Genomic DNA, 12,714 nt, shown 5'->3' with positions numbered 1-12,714 from the left:
CGACAAAGAGCTACCCAAAGCGCAAGCTGCTACCTCAATTCGACGATGAGGCCCTGGAGCCCACACTACCAACGCGTGACGCTGTCGACAGACCTGACCGACCACCGCATGGCCGGGACAGAGCGGCAACTCAAGCCGAACACCAGCCCGCACCACCTCGCCGTAGAGGCAGAGAAGCAGCGGCTCCAGGATACACCTATGACCTCCGACAGGACCTGGAAAATAGAGCCGGACAGACCAGATCAATCTACGGATCACGGGGACGTGCCCCAGCGCGAGAAGACAGCTACGAGGCCTGGCGCGACAAGCATAACTACACCCGGGCCGAAAACCGCATACGGACTTCATCCGAACTGCGCCGTGACATGGCCCGATACAGAGGCACCGCACACCCCCTATGCTTCACCAATGAGGTAATGGAGCACCAGTTCCCAGAAGGGTTTAAACCTGTGAACATCGAATCATACGATGGCACAACAGATCCCGCAGTATGGATTGAAGATTTTCTTCTCTATATTCACATGGCTCACGGCGACGATCTACATGCCATCAAATACCTTCCCCTAAAACTTAAGGGACTAGCTCGGCACTGGTTAAATAGCCTCCCAGAAAACTCCATTGGAAGCTGGGAAGACTTGGAAGATGCCTTTAGAGACAACTTCCAAGGCACTTATATCCGGCCTCCGGACACCGACGACCTCAGTCACATAGTCCAGCAGCCCGGGGAATTGCTACCTCTTGAGCATGCGTTGGTTTTCCCTTGAAGAGGAAAGGGTGATGCAGCAAAGTAGCGTAAGTATTTCCCTCAGTTTTTGAGAACCAAGGTATCAATCCAGTAGGAGACTACACGCAAATCCCTAATACCTGCACAAACAAATAAGAACTTTGCAACCAACGCGATAAAGGGGTTGTCAATCCCTTCACGGCCACTTGCAAAAGTGAGATCTGATAAAGATAATAAGATAAATATTTTTAGTATTTTTGTTGTATAGATTGAAAAGTAAAGATTGCAAAATAAATGGCGACAGAAATAGCTAGTTGGCGGCAGATTAATATGATGTAAAATAGACCCGGGGGCCATAGGTTTCACTAGTGGCTTCTCTCAAGATAGCATATTTTACAGTGGGTGAACAAATTACTGTCACGCAATTGATAGAAAAGCGCATAATTATGAGAATATCTAGGCATGATCATGAACATAGGCATCACGTCTGTGACAAGTAGACCGAAACAATTCTGCATCTACTACTATTACTCCACACATCGACCGCTATCCAGCATGCATCTAGAGTATTAAGTTCATAAGAACAGAGTAACGCATTAGGCAAGATGACATGATGTAGAGGGATAAACTCAAGAAATATGATATAAACCCCATATTTTTATCCTCGATGGCAACAATACAATACGTGCCTTGCTGCCCCTGCTGTCACTTGGAAAGGACACCGCAAGATTGAACCCAAAACATCTATCAAGTATCTTAGTATTCAATGCACTCTATATGAAAGTTTTTATCATACCCATCTTGAATGCCTATCATATTAGGACTAATTTAATAGCCAAAGCAAATTACCATGCTGTTCTAAAAGACTCTCAAAATAATATAAGTGAAGCATAAGAGACCAATAATTTCTATAAAATAAAACCACCACCGTGCTCTAAAAAGGTATAAACGAAGCACTAGAGCAAAATTATCTAGCTCAAAAGATATAAGTGAAGCACATAGAGTATTCTAATAAATTCCGATTCATGTGTGTCTCTCCCAAAAGGTTTGTACAGCAAGGATGATTGTGGTAAACTAAAAATCAAAGACTCAAATAATACAAGAAGCTCCAAGCAAAACACATATCATGTGGTGAATAAAAATATAGCCTCAAGTAAAGTTACCGATAGACGAAGACGAAAGAGGGGATGCCTTCCGGGGCATCCCCAAGCTTAGGCTTTTGGTTGTCCTTGAATTTTACCTTGGAGTGCCTTGGGCATCCCCAAGCTTAGGCTCTTGCCACTCCTTGTTCCAAAATCTATCAAATCTTTACCCAAAAACATGAAAACTTCACAACACAAAACTCAACAGAAAATCTCATGAGCTCCGTTAGCGAAATAAAACAATCTACCACCTTAAGGTACTGTAATGAACTCATTATTTATTTATATTGGTGTTAAAACTACTGTATTCCAACTTCTCTATGGTTCATACCCCCCGATACTAGCCATAGATTCATCAAAATAAGCAAACAACACACGAAAAACAGAATCTGTCAAAAACAGAACAGTCTGTAGTAATCTGTATCAAACGTGTACTTCTGTAACTCCAAAAATTCTGAAATAAATTGGTTGACGTGAGGAATTTGCCTATTAATCATCTTAAAAAAGAATGAACCTAAAATCACTCTCCAGTAAAAAATGACAGCTAATCTTGTGAGCGCAAAAGTTTATGTTTTTTACAGCAAGATCGCAAAGACTTCACCCAAGTCTTCCCAAAGGTTCTACTTGGCACAAACACTAATTAAAACATAAAACCACATGTAAACAGAAGCTAGATGAATTATTTATTACTAAACAGGAACAAAAATCAAAAAAACAAAAATAAAATTGGGTTGCCTCCCAACAAGCGCTATCGTTTAACGCCCCTAGCTAGGCATTGATAATTTTAATGATGCTCACATGAAAGACAAGAATTGAAGCGCAAAGAGAACATCATAAAACACGTGACAAACACATCTAAGTCTAACATACTTCCTATGCATAGGCATTTTGTAAGCAAACAAATTTTCAAGGCAAGCAAAAACTAGCATATGCAAGGAAGAAGAAAGAGACGATAGCATTCTCAACATGAAGAGAGGTAATTTAGTAACATGAAAATTTCTACAACCATATTTTCCTCTCTGATAATAATTACATGTAGGATCATAAGCAAATTCAACAACGTAGATATCACATAAAATATTCTCTTTATGAACCACATGCATGCAAAGTTGACATTCTTCCAAAATAGTGGGATTAACATTAACTAAAGTCATGACCTCTCCGAACCCACTTTTATCAAAAACTTCATAAGTCCAAATATGTGGGATCTAAAGTCGACACTCTTACAAACCCACTTCCAATATTATTGCAAACATTATTATCAATCTCATATTCATCATGGGGCTTAAATAAATTTTCAAGATCATAAGAAGAATCACCCCAATCATGATCATTGCAACAAGTAGTGGACATAGCGAAACTAGCATCCCCAAGCTTAGGGTTTTGCATATTATTAGCACAATTGACATCAAGAGAATTTATAGTAAAATCATTGCAATCATGCTTTTTATTCAACGAGCTATCGTGAATCTCTTCATAAATTTCTTCATCACAATTTTCAGATTCACGAATTTCAAGCAAAACCTCATAAAGATAATCTAGTGCTCTCAAATCACTAGAAATTGCTTCATCATAATTGGATATCTTAAAAAGATTAGCAAGTGGATGAGGATCCATAAACTTTTAGCAAGCGAAGATGCAAGTAAAAAGAAGGCACATGGTAACACAAGATCAAACGGAAGAGGGGCGAAGAAAAGGCAAAGGTTTTCGAAAATCGTTTTAGAAGTGGGGGAGAGGAAAACGAGAGGCGAATGGCAAACAATGTAATGCGAGGGAGAAGAGTTTATGATGGGTACTTAGTTTGTCTTGACTTGACATAGATCTCCCCGGCAACGCCGTCAGAAATCCTTCTTGCTACCTCTTGAGCATGCGTTGGTTTTCCCTTGAAGAGGAAAGGGTGATGCAGCAAAGTAGCGTAAGTATTTCCCTCAGTTTTTGAGAACCAAGGTATCAATCCAGTAGGAGACTACATGCAAATCCCTAATACCTGCACAAACAAATAAGAACCTTGCAACCAATGCGATAAAGGGGCTGTCAATCCCTTCACGGCCACTTGCAAAAATGAGATCTGATAAAGATAATAAGATAAATATTTTTGGTATTTTTGTTGTATATATTGAAAAGTAAAGATTGCAAAATAAACGACGACAGAAATAGCTAGTTGGCGGGAGATTAATATGATGTAAAATAGACCCGTGGGCCATATGTTTCACTAGTGGCTTCTCTCAAGATAGCATATTTTACGGTGGGTGAACAAATTACTGTCGAGCAATTGATAGAAAAGCGCATAGTTATGAGATTATCTAGGCATGATCATGAACATAGGCATCACCCCCGTGACAAGTAGACCGAAACAATTCTGCATCTACTACTATTACTCCACACATCGACCGCTATCCAGCATGCATCTAGAGTATTAAGTTCATAAGAACAGAGTAACGCATTAGGCAAGATGACATGATGTAGAGGGATAAACTCAAGCAATATGATATAAACCCCATATTTTTATCCTCGATGGCAACAATACAATACGTGCCTTGCTGCCCCTGCTGTCACTGGGAAAGGACACCGCAAGATTGAACCCAAAGCTAAGCACTTCTCCCATTGCAAGAAAGATCAATCTAGTAGGCCAAACTAAACCGATAATTCAAAGAGACTTGCAAAGATATCAAATCATGCATATACGAATTCAGAGAAGAATCAAATATTGTTCATAGATAATCTTGATCATAAACCCACAATTCATCGGATCTCGACAAACACACCGCAAAAAGAGTTACATCGAATAGATCTCCAAGAGAATCGAGGAGAACTTTGTATTGAGATCCAAAGAGAGAGAAGAAGCCATCTAGCTAATAACTATGGACCCAAAGGTCTATGGTAAACTACTCACACATCATCGGAGAGGCTATGGTGTTGATGTAGAAGCCCTCCGTGATCGATTCCCCCTCCGGCGGAGCGCCGGAAAAGGCCCCAAGATGGGATCTCACGGGTACAGAAGGTTGCGGCGGTGGAAAATAGGTTTCGTTCCTCTCTTCGAAGGTTTCAGGGTATAAGAGTATATATAGGCGAAAGAAGTAGGTCGGTGGAGCTGCGAGGGGCCCACGAGGGTGGGGGCGCGCCTACCCCCCTGGGCGCCCCCTCCTACCTCGTGGCCGCCTCGTGGATTCCTTCACCTCCACTCCAAGTCTCCTGGATTGCGTTTGTTCCAAAAACGATCCTCACGAAGGTTTCATTCCGTTTGGATTCCGTTTGATATTCCTTTTCCGCGAAACACTGAAATAGGCAAAAAAACAACAACAATTTGCACTGGGCCTTCGGTTAATAGGTTAGTCCCAAAAATAATATAAAAAAGGTATATTAAAGCCCATTAAACATCCAAAACAGATAATATAATAGCATGGAACAATCAAAAATTATAGATACGTTGGTGACGTATCAGGAATCGGCCAGGAAATTCTGGACCAGGTTCCTAATTAAAAAGAACCAGATTGTCGACTGCCCGGGCGCCGAAGCCCTAGCGGCCTTCAAACACAACATCCGCGGTGAATGGCTCGCCCAACACCTCGGCCAAGAGAAGCCGAAGTCTATGGCAGCCCTTACAGCACTCATGACCCGCTTTTGCACGGGCGAAGATAGCTGGCTAGCCCGTAGTGGCAATAGTACCAGCGACCCCGGCATTTCTAAAGCCAGAAACGGCAACGGCAGGCCCCGACGCAACAAACACAAGCATTGAAGCAATAATGACAATACCGAAGACATGGCGGTCAACGCCGGATTCAGTGGCTCCAAATCCGGTCAGCGGAAGAAGCCATTCCAAAGAAACAAAGACGTTCATCTAGCTTGGACCGAATACTTGATTGACCTTTCCAGATTCACGACACCCCCAACAAGCCTGCCAACCATACCAACAGAAGTTGTTGGGTCTTTAAACAGGCCGGTAAGTTAAACACCGAACATAAGGAGAAAGGATCGCCCAGCGAGGATGACGATCAGGAGCCTCGCCCACCGAATACAGGGGGACAGAAGAAATTTCCCCCCGAGGTCAAAACGGTGAATATGATATACGTTACTCACATCCCCAAGCGGGAGCGCAAGTGCGTGTTAAGGGACGTCTATGCGATAGAGCCAGTCTGCCCAAAATTCAACCCATGGTCCGCCTGTCCGATCACTTTCGATCGTAGAGACCATCCGACCAGTATCCGTCACAGAGGTTCGGCCGCACTGGTCCTCGATCCAATTATTGATGGATTCCACCTCACGTGAGTCCTCATGGACGGCGGCAGCAGCCTTAACCTGCTCTATCAGGACACAGTCCGCAAAATGGGTATTGATCCGACAAGAATCAAGCCCACCAAAACTACCTTTAAGGGAGTAATACCTGGTGTAGAGGCCCGCTATACGGGCTCAATCACATTGGAAGTCGTCTTCGGCTCGCCGGACAACTTCCGAAGCGAAGACTTGATCTTCGACATCGTCCCTTTCCGTAGCACGCGCTGGTCGGACGAACCGTGTTCGCTTGCTTTAATGCGATACCGCACTATGCCTATCTCAAACTCAAGATGCCCGGACCACGCGGTGTTATAACAGTCAATGGAAACATGAAGTACTCCCTCCGCACTGAAGAGCACACCGCGACCCTCGCAGCGGAGGTACATGGCGGCCTTATCAAGCCAAATACCACATCGGCAGTCAAACCCCCGGACACTGTCAAACGAGTATGGACTACCCCGCAGAGCGACAGTCCAGCTCGTCAGGAGCTCGATTAACAATTCGGCCTCCGTCTCAGCCCCAACCGCATTGCGGCATATGTCCCACGCGTACATAAATACACACTAAAGATACCATGGGCAAAGTGGAGGCATATTAAACATAAAGTCCACAATACGGCTCAACCCTATCTGGACACGCATATCCTTCTTTCTTATTTTTATTTTTTCAGGTTCCTTACAACCCACATCACCTTTCGACAATACCAAGGGCCCTCTTTCCAGGCCCCTCATGAAAACCCGATCGTTGATCCTTTTGAAGGATAAAACACCAAGGAGAAAAGCAGCGTAGCCGTGCGGTGGAGTATCTAAAGGATCTTTAAAGATCACCTCTTCCTTTTTTAGGACTCGTACACAACTTTCCTTTATGCTTGGCATGTAAAATAGCCTCGATGCTTATCGCATTATTTGCACAAATACGTTTTGACGTCTCAATCAGACTATAATGAAAATAGTTCTTTCACCCAACCTATTCGGTACTGGTTTATTTCCTAATCCGTCTTCCCTCTTTTTGTCCAATTACCATGTACACCTCGGTACGACTTAAATCGCCAGGGGCTCCATTCAGCCACGTACATAAAATAAGTCCGAGCACTTTTATAGTACAATTCGGTGTCATGAATATAGCATTATATGCATCGGCTCCGAATCATGTCTTTGGTCAATAGTTGGGTTGCCCGGCTCCTGTGGTTACTGCCTTACGTTCTGCTCGTTCGGCTAAGGTAGTAAAGGGAGAACTACTACGATTGTGTTTCTGGTTCATCCGGATAAACACCTCAGTAGAGAAAGCCGAAAACTGACTGTCATGGTGCGGCGAGAGCTGGTCAGCTATTCGGTGACTAATTATAAATCTCTTGCATTTTTTTTCCCGCATCACGCGAAGGACCGGTCTTCACCCGGTCAGGCGTCTACAGCACCCAAGTTCGGATAACCGAATAATACCAGGGGCTGCGCCTACAATCTCATTGTAAAATTCCTATGGCTAAGTGAGAGTGATAAAGCGACATAGTCTGATTGCCTGGTTCGATGCACTAACACCTCCTTCAAGGACCAAATTGTTGGGTCAAGTGTGTTCAGGTGCTATTCCGAACACCCCTATACTACCTACATGGGGGCTGAAGCCGACGACTGGCCATCTCTCAAATACCGTAAACGGCCGCACAGGAGGAAAGAATTTAAGGTAAAACAAGCAACATATTATACATAAGCCTTGTTTCATACTACAAAGTTCGGGCAGCACAAATACATTCATTCAAAAATAATGTCCTTCGAACACTAGCCCTCTACAATGCGGGATCCTTCCAAGACGTCATCAAAATACTGCTCCGGCGTGCGGTCCCTCGGTTGCAAGCTTGACGACATTAATCTTCGCCCACTGCACCTTGACGCGGGCGAAGGCCATCCGGGCACCTTCGATGCAGACTGACCGCTTTATGGCATCAAGCCGGGGGCAGGCACTGACTAGCCGCTTCACGAGCCTGAAATAACTGCTGGGTATGGGTTCGGCTGGCCAAAGACGGACTATAACATCCTTCATGGCCAACTCAGCCACCCTATGCAGTTCGGTCAGCTGCTTCAGCTGATCACTGAAGGGCACTGGATGCTCTGGCGCAAGGTACTGCGACCAGAACAGCTTCTCCGCTGAGCTCCCCTCTTCAGCTCGGAAGAACTCCGCAGCATCAGCAATACTCCGGGGTAGATCCACAATCGCTCCTGGAGAACTCCAAACGCGGGTCAGTAAGATGCACCTTCTCCTTACAAATTAGCTCTGCATATTAAAGGCCTTACCCGCCGCGATCTGCTTAGCCTCTTGGATCTCCCGGCGGGCGCCTTGGGCTTCAACCCTTGATTCATGTTTTAGGCGGGCGGCTCGTTCCTTCTCCGCCTCCTTCTTGGCTTCGGCCAGCGCACTCTTGAGGGTCTCGACCTCAGACGCGTCACCTATGAGCATAACCATAAACTCATTCAGATAAAAAATCAGAGCTGATATCCTTTTAGATGTGTTTCGGTATCACATACCTTGCTTTTCCTCTAATTTCCGCTTCAGTTCGGACACTTCGGCGGCATGGGAAGCTGACGTCTGCATCGCAGCCTGTTTGTTTAAATAGATACGTATATTAATCTCCTGCGAGAGCTATTCGATCCTCTGTTCGGCCTTTCTTTGCGAACACCGAACAGAGTCTCAGGGGCTATTATCTATACACAGGCATTCCTCTTATATAGCTAAAAAGTATTACATCACATACCTCAAAGCCTCTCAGAAGGCTACTATAGTCCTCGTTCAATCCGCTTTTAGCAGACCGAACCTTTTCAACCACCGTACCCATAAGGGTACGATGTTCCTCCACAATGGTGGCGCTCTGAAGCGCTTCCACCAGAGTGTCTGACGCCTCCGGATTAACAGAGGTCGCCGGTGGAGTTTGCGCGCCCCCTTCTTTCAAAGGAAGCTGCTCATCTGCTTACGGAGCCGTGTGGGTCTCCGAAATGACATTTGGTTGGGGCCAAATTGGACATGGCCCCCCGTCGCCAGTCTCCATGGGGTTCGGTTTCCCCATGTTCTCGGCAGCAGAGGTATCACCCTCCGGCGCCGTCTTGACGGCTTCCCGCACCTCTCCCTGGCCCGGAAGGGTCCTTCGGGACAACACTTCGGTGTTTTCCGTAGCAGTGGGGGGGGAGGCCGGCGGAGGTGACTCGCTCTCCATCATGTTCGGACCGAGCGAATACCCAGAAGATGAGGATCGCTGGGGGAGGTCACGAGCCGGACTGCAGCACGCAATTCAATGTGTTAAAACCACAAGGCGAAAAGCCGGATATATATATATATATACATATATATATATATATATATATATATACATATATATATATATACATATATATATATATACATATATATATATATATATATACATAGGACAAATGTTTCCTACAAGCAGTGGTAGTTACCACCACTTGCGTTTTGTATGTTGTATGTAGTATCTGACGAAACCGAGAGTATGTACGTGTAGTATGTAGTATATAACAATGATTAGGTAGTATATACCTTGTTTTGAGTATGCTCTTTTTTACGTACAAATATGTACGTATTTCAAAAATATAACAAAAACTATGGGCTCATATGCAATTTTTTCATGTAACTTGCTTTGAAATATCTTAGATATAGTATATGAACATAGTTAAAATGATAAAGTAGAATATATACTACCACATGGTAGTATATGAGACATGTGGGGTAACTACCCCCAGGTGGTAGGATGGATTTTCCCTACACACACACACACACACACACACACACACACATATATAGTGCCCTTGAATACTTACGGTCCGGCTAGGGACGCCACTCGGGGATGTCGTCGGCGTCCGATTTGGAATCATCTGTAAGGGAGATTCTCCCTTTCTTGGACGCCTCCGCCTCTAGATCCTCGGAAGCCCCCCTTTTCCTCTTTCCCCCCTTAAGGGGAGAATTGCTCTCTTCCTCCTCCTCTTCATCGCCGTCATGAGAGGAGAGAGTTTTGGTATCTTCGGACACTACGTATGAAGCGCCTTTACGGCGGAGGCCACCTTTGGCCTCCTTGCCCTTCTTCTTAGCCTTCTTTTCCGGCGCCTGATACGGTGCCGGAACCAGCATCCTCGTTAGTAGAGGAATGGCTGGATCTTCAGGTTGCGGAGCCGGACAGTGAATCCGCTCCGCCTTCTTCGTCCAGCCCTATGGGGAAAATGGAAAGCTCAATATACTCCTTGGATCTACAAATTAAGGTTATCAGAAAACTTACGGGAGTGGCCGAATGAGTGCAGTCGAGGCCGAGGTCTTCGGTCGTCTTCGGCCACGACTTCTGGGTCTTGAAAAGCAGCTTCCATATGTCTTCGTGCATTGTGCCGAAGAACCGTTGTAGGGTCCGGGACCGGTCGGATCGAACTCCCACAGATACTGAGTCCGGCGTTGGCAGGGGAGAACCCGGCAAAAAAGCATCACCTGGATCACACTGGCAAGACTGGTGTTCTTGTCTATCACGCTCTTGACGCGCTTCTGCAGCGTCATCACCTCGTCGGACGATGCCCAATCCAGGCCCTTGTTGAGCCAGGATGTGAGTCGCATTGGAGGCCCGGACTTAAACTCGGGAGGGGCGGCCCATGTGGTGTCACGAGGTTCCGTGATATAGAACCACTCCTATTGCCATCCCTTCACAGTGTCCACAAAGGTGCCCTTGGGCCAGGTGACGTTGGGAAGCTTACTCACCATAGCGCCGCCACACTCCGCGTGTTGACCATCAATCACTTTCGGCTTCACATTGAAGACCTTGAGCCAGAGGCCGAAGTGGGGGGGATGCGGAGGAATGCCTCACACACGATGATGAACGCCGAAATGTTGAGGAAGGAATTCGGGGCTAGATCATGGAAATCTAGCCCATAGTAAAACATGAGACCGCGGGTGAAAGGATGGAGGGGAAACCCTAATCCACAAAGAAAGTGGGGGATGAATACTACCCTCTCATTGGGCTTCGGAGTGAGGATGATCTGCTTTTTGGCCGGAAGCCGATGGGCGATTTCCTTGGCTAGGTACCCCGCTTCCCAGAGTTCCTTGATGTTCCCCTCCGTGACGGAGGAGGCCATCCACTTGCCCTACGCTCCAGATCCGGACATGGCTGGAGTGTTTGCTGGGGACGGAAAAGATTGAAGCTTGGGCGCTGGAGCTCGAGGGCGGATGGGCTGAGGAGGAAGAAGGCGTGGGGTAAAAAGGTGGATCCTTATCCTCTTATAAAGGCAGTGAATGTCAAGCGCCCCCTCCCCGTCCTTAAAATTTGCCTATTCCCAAGGAGTCTTGCGGATGGCACGGTTGGATTACCCAAGCTCTCATTGATGAGAATCCCGTAATAAGGGGGCATGGTCTCTGCTTTGACAAGACGTGTCACCGGAGATTGCGTCTTGAAACGCGAAACGGGAGGTCGAAAAACGATTCAAAATAATGAAGTGGCTAGACGTAACGTCTCACTAGCAAAGCTGTCAGTAAAGACATACCATGTTTTTTTATTAAAGTATTATGCCCTTGCGGTTGTGGATTGTAACTGTTAAACAGAGCCGGATATAGTTCTTTTGATCAACTACTTTGAAGTGTTCGGAGGAGGAACCCGCCTTGCAATGCTGAAGACAATCTGCGCGCCAGATACATCGTCATTGAAGCCTGGTTCAGGGGCTACTGAGGGAGTCCTGGATTAGGGGGTCCCCGGGCGTCCGGGCTATGTCACATTGGCCGGACTAGTGGGCCATGGAGATACAAGATAGAGGGCCTTTCCCCGTGTCCGGATGGGACTCTCCTTTGCGTGGATGGCAAGCTTGGCGTTCGGATATGAAGATTCCTTTCTCTGTAAACCGACTCTGTACAACCCTAGGCCCCTCCGGTGTCTATATAAACCGGAGGGTTTAGTCCATGGAGGCAATCATAATCATACAGGCTAGACATCTAGGGTTTAGCCATTACGATCATGAGGTAGATCAACTCTTGTAACCCCTATACTCATCAAAGTCAATCAAACAGGAAGTAGGGTATTACCTCCATTAAGAGGGCCCGAACCTGGGTAAACATCGTGTTCCTGTCTCCTGTTACCTTCGATCCTCAGACGCACAGTCCGGGACCCCCTACCTGAGAACTGCCGGTTTTGACACCGACAACCATTACCCGCTACCGCCGCTACTGCAGTAATGCCTCCATGTAGGAGAAATTGTATATACCAAATTGTATATATATACATGTGTATGCGTGAATGGTGGTGCGAGACATTCGATGATATATATATATATATATATATATATATATATATATATATATATATATATATATATGATCGGTTCAAGGAGAAATTCTATTTATATATATATATGCATAACGTGTACATTATGTAGTATCGTAAAATACCAGCAAATGAAAAAGAATTAAATGGAAAACACAAAATTAAAGGAAAAATAAATCATGAACCCAAAACCCCCCAAACCTTTTAGTACCGGTTGGTGTTACCAACCGGTACTAAAGGTCTCCCCGCCCCCGGCGCTGGCTCGTGCCACGTGGTGGCCCTTTAGCGGC

This window comes from Aegilops tauschii, chromosome 6 (assembly GCF_002575655.3).
Source record: "Aegilops tauschii subsp. strangulata cultivar AL8/78 chromosome 6, Aet v6.0, whole genome shotgun sequence".
Lineage (NCBI taxonomy): Eukaryota > Viridiplantae > Streptophyta > Magnoliopsida > Poales > Poaceae > Aegilops > Aegilops tauschii.
This window is presented reverse-complemented; position numbering follows the sequence as displayed.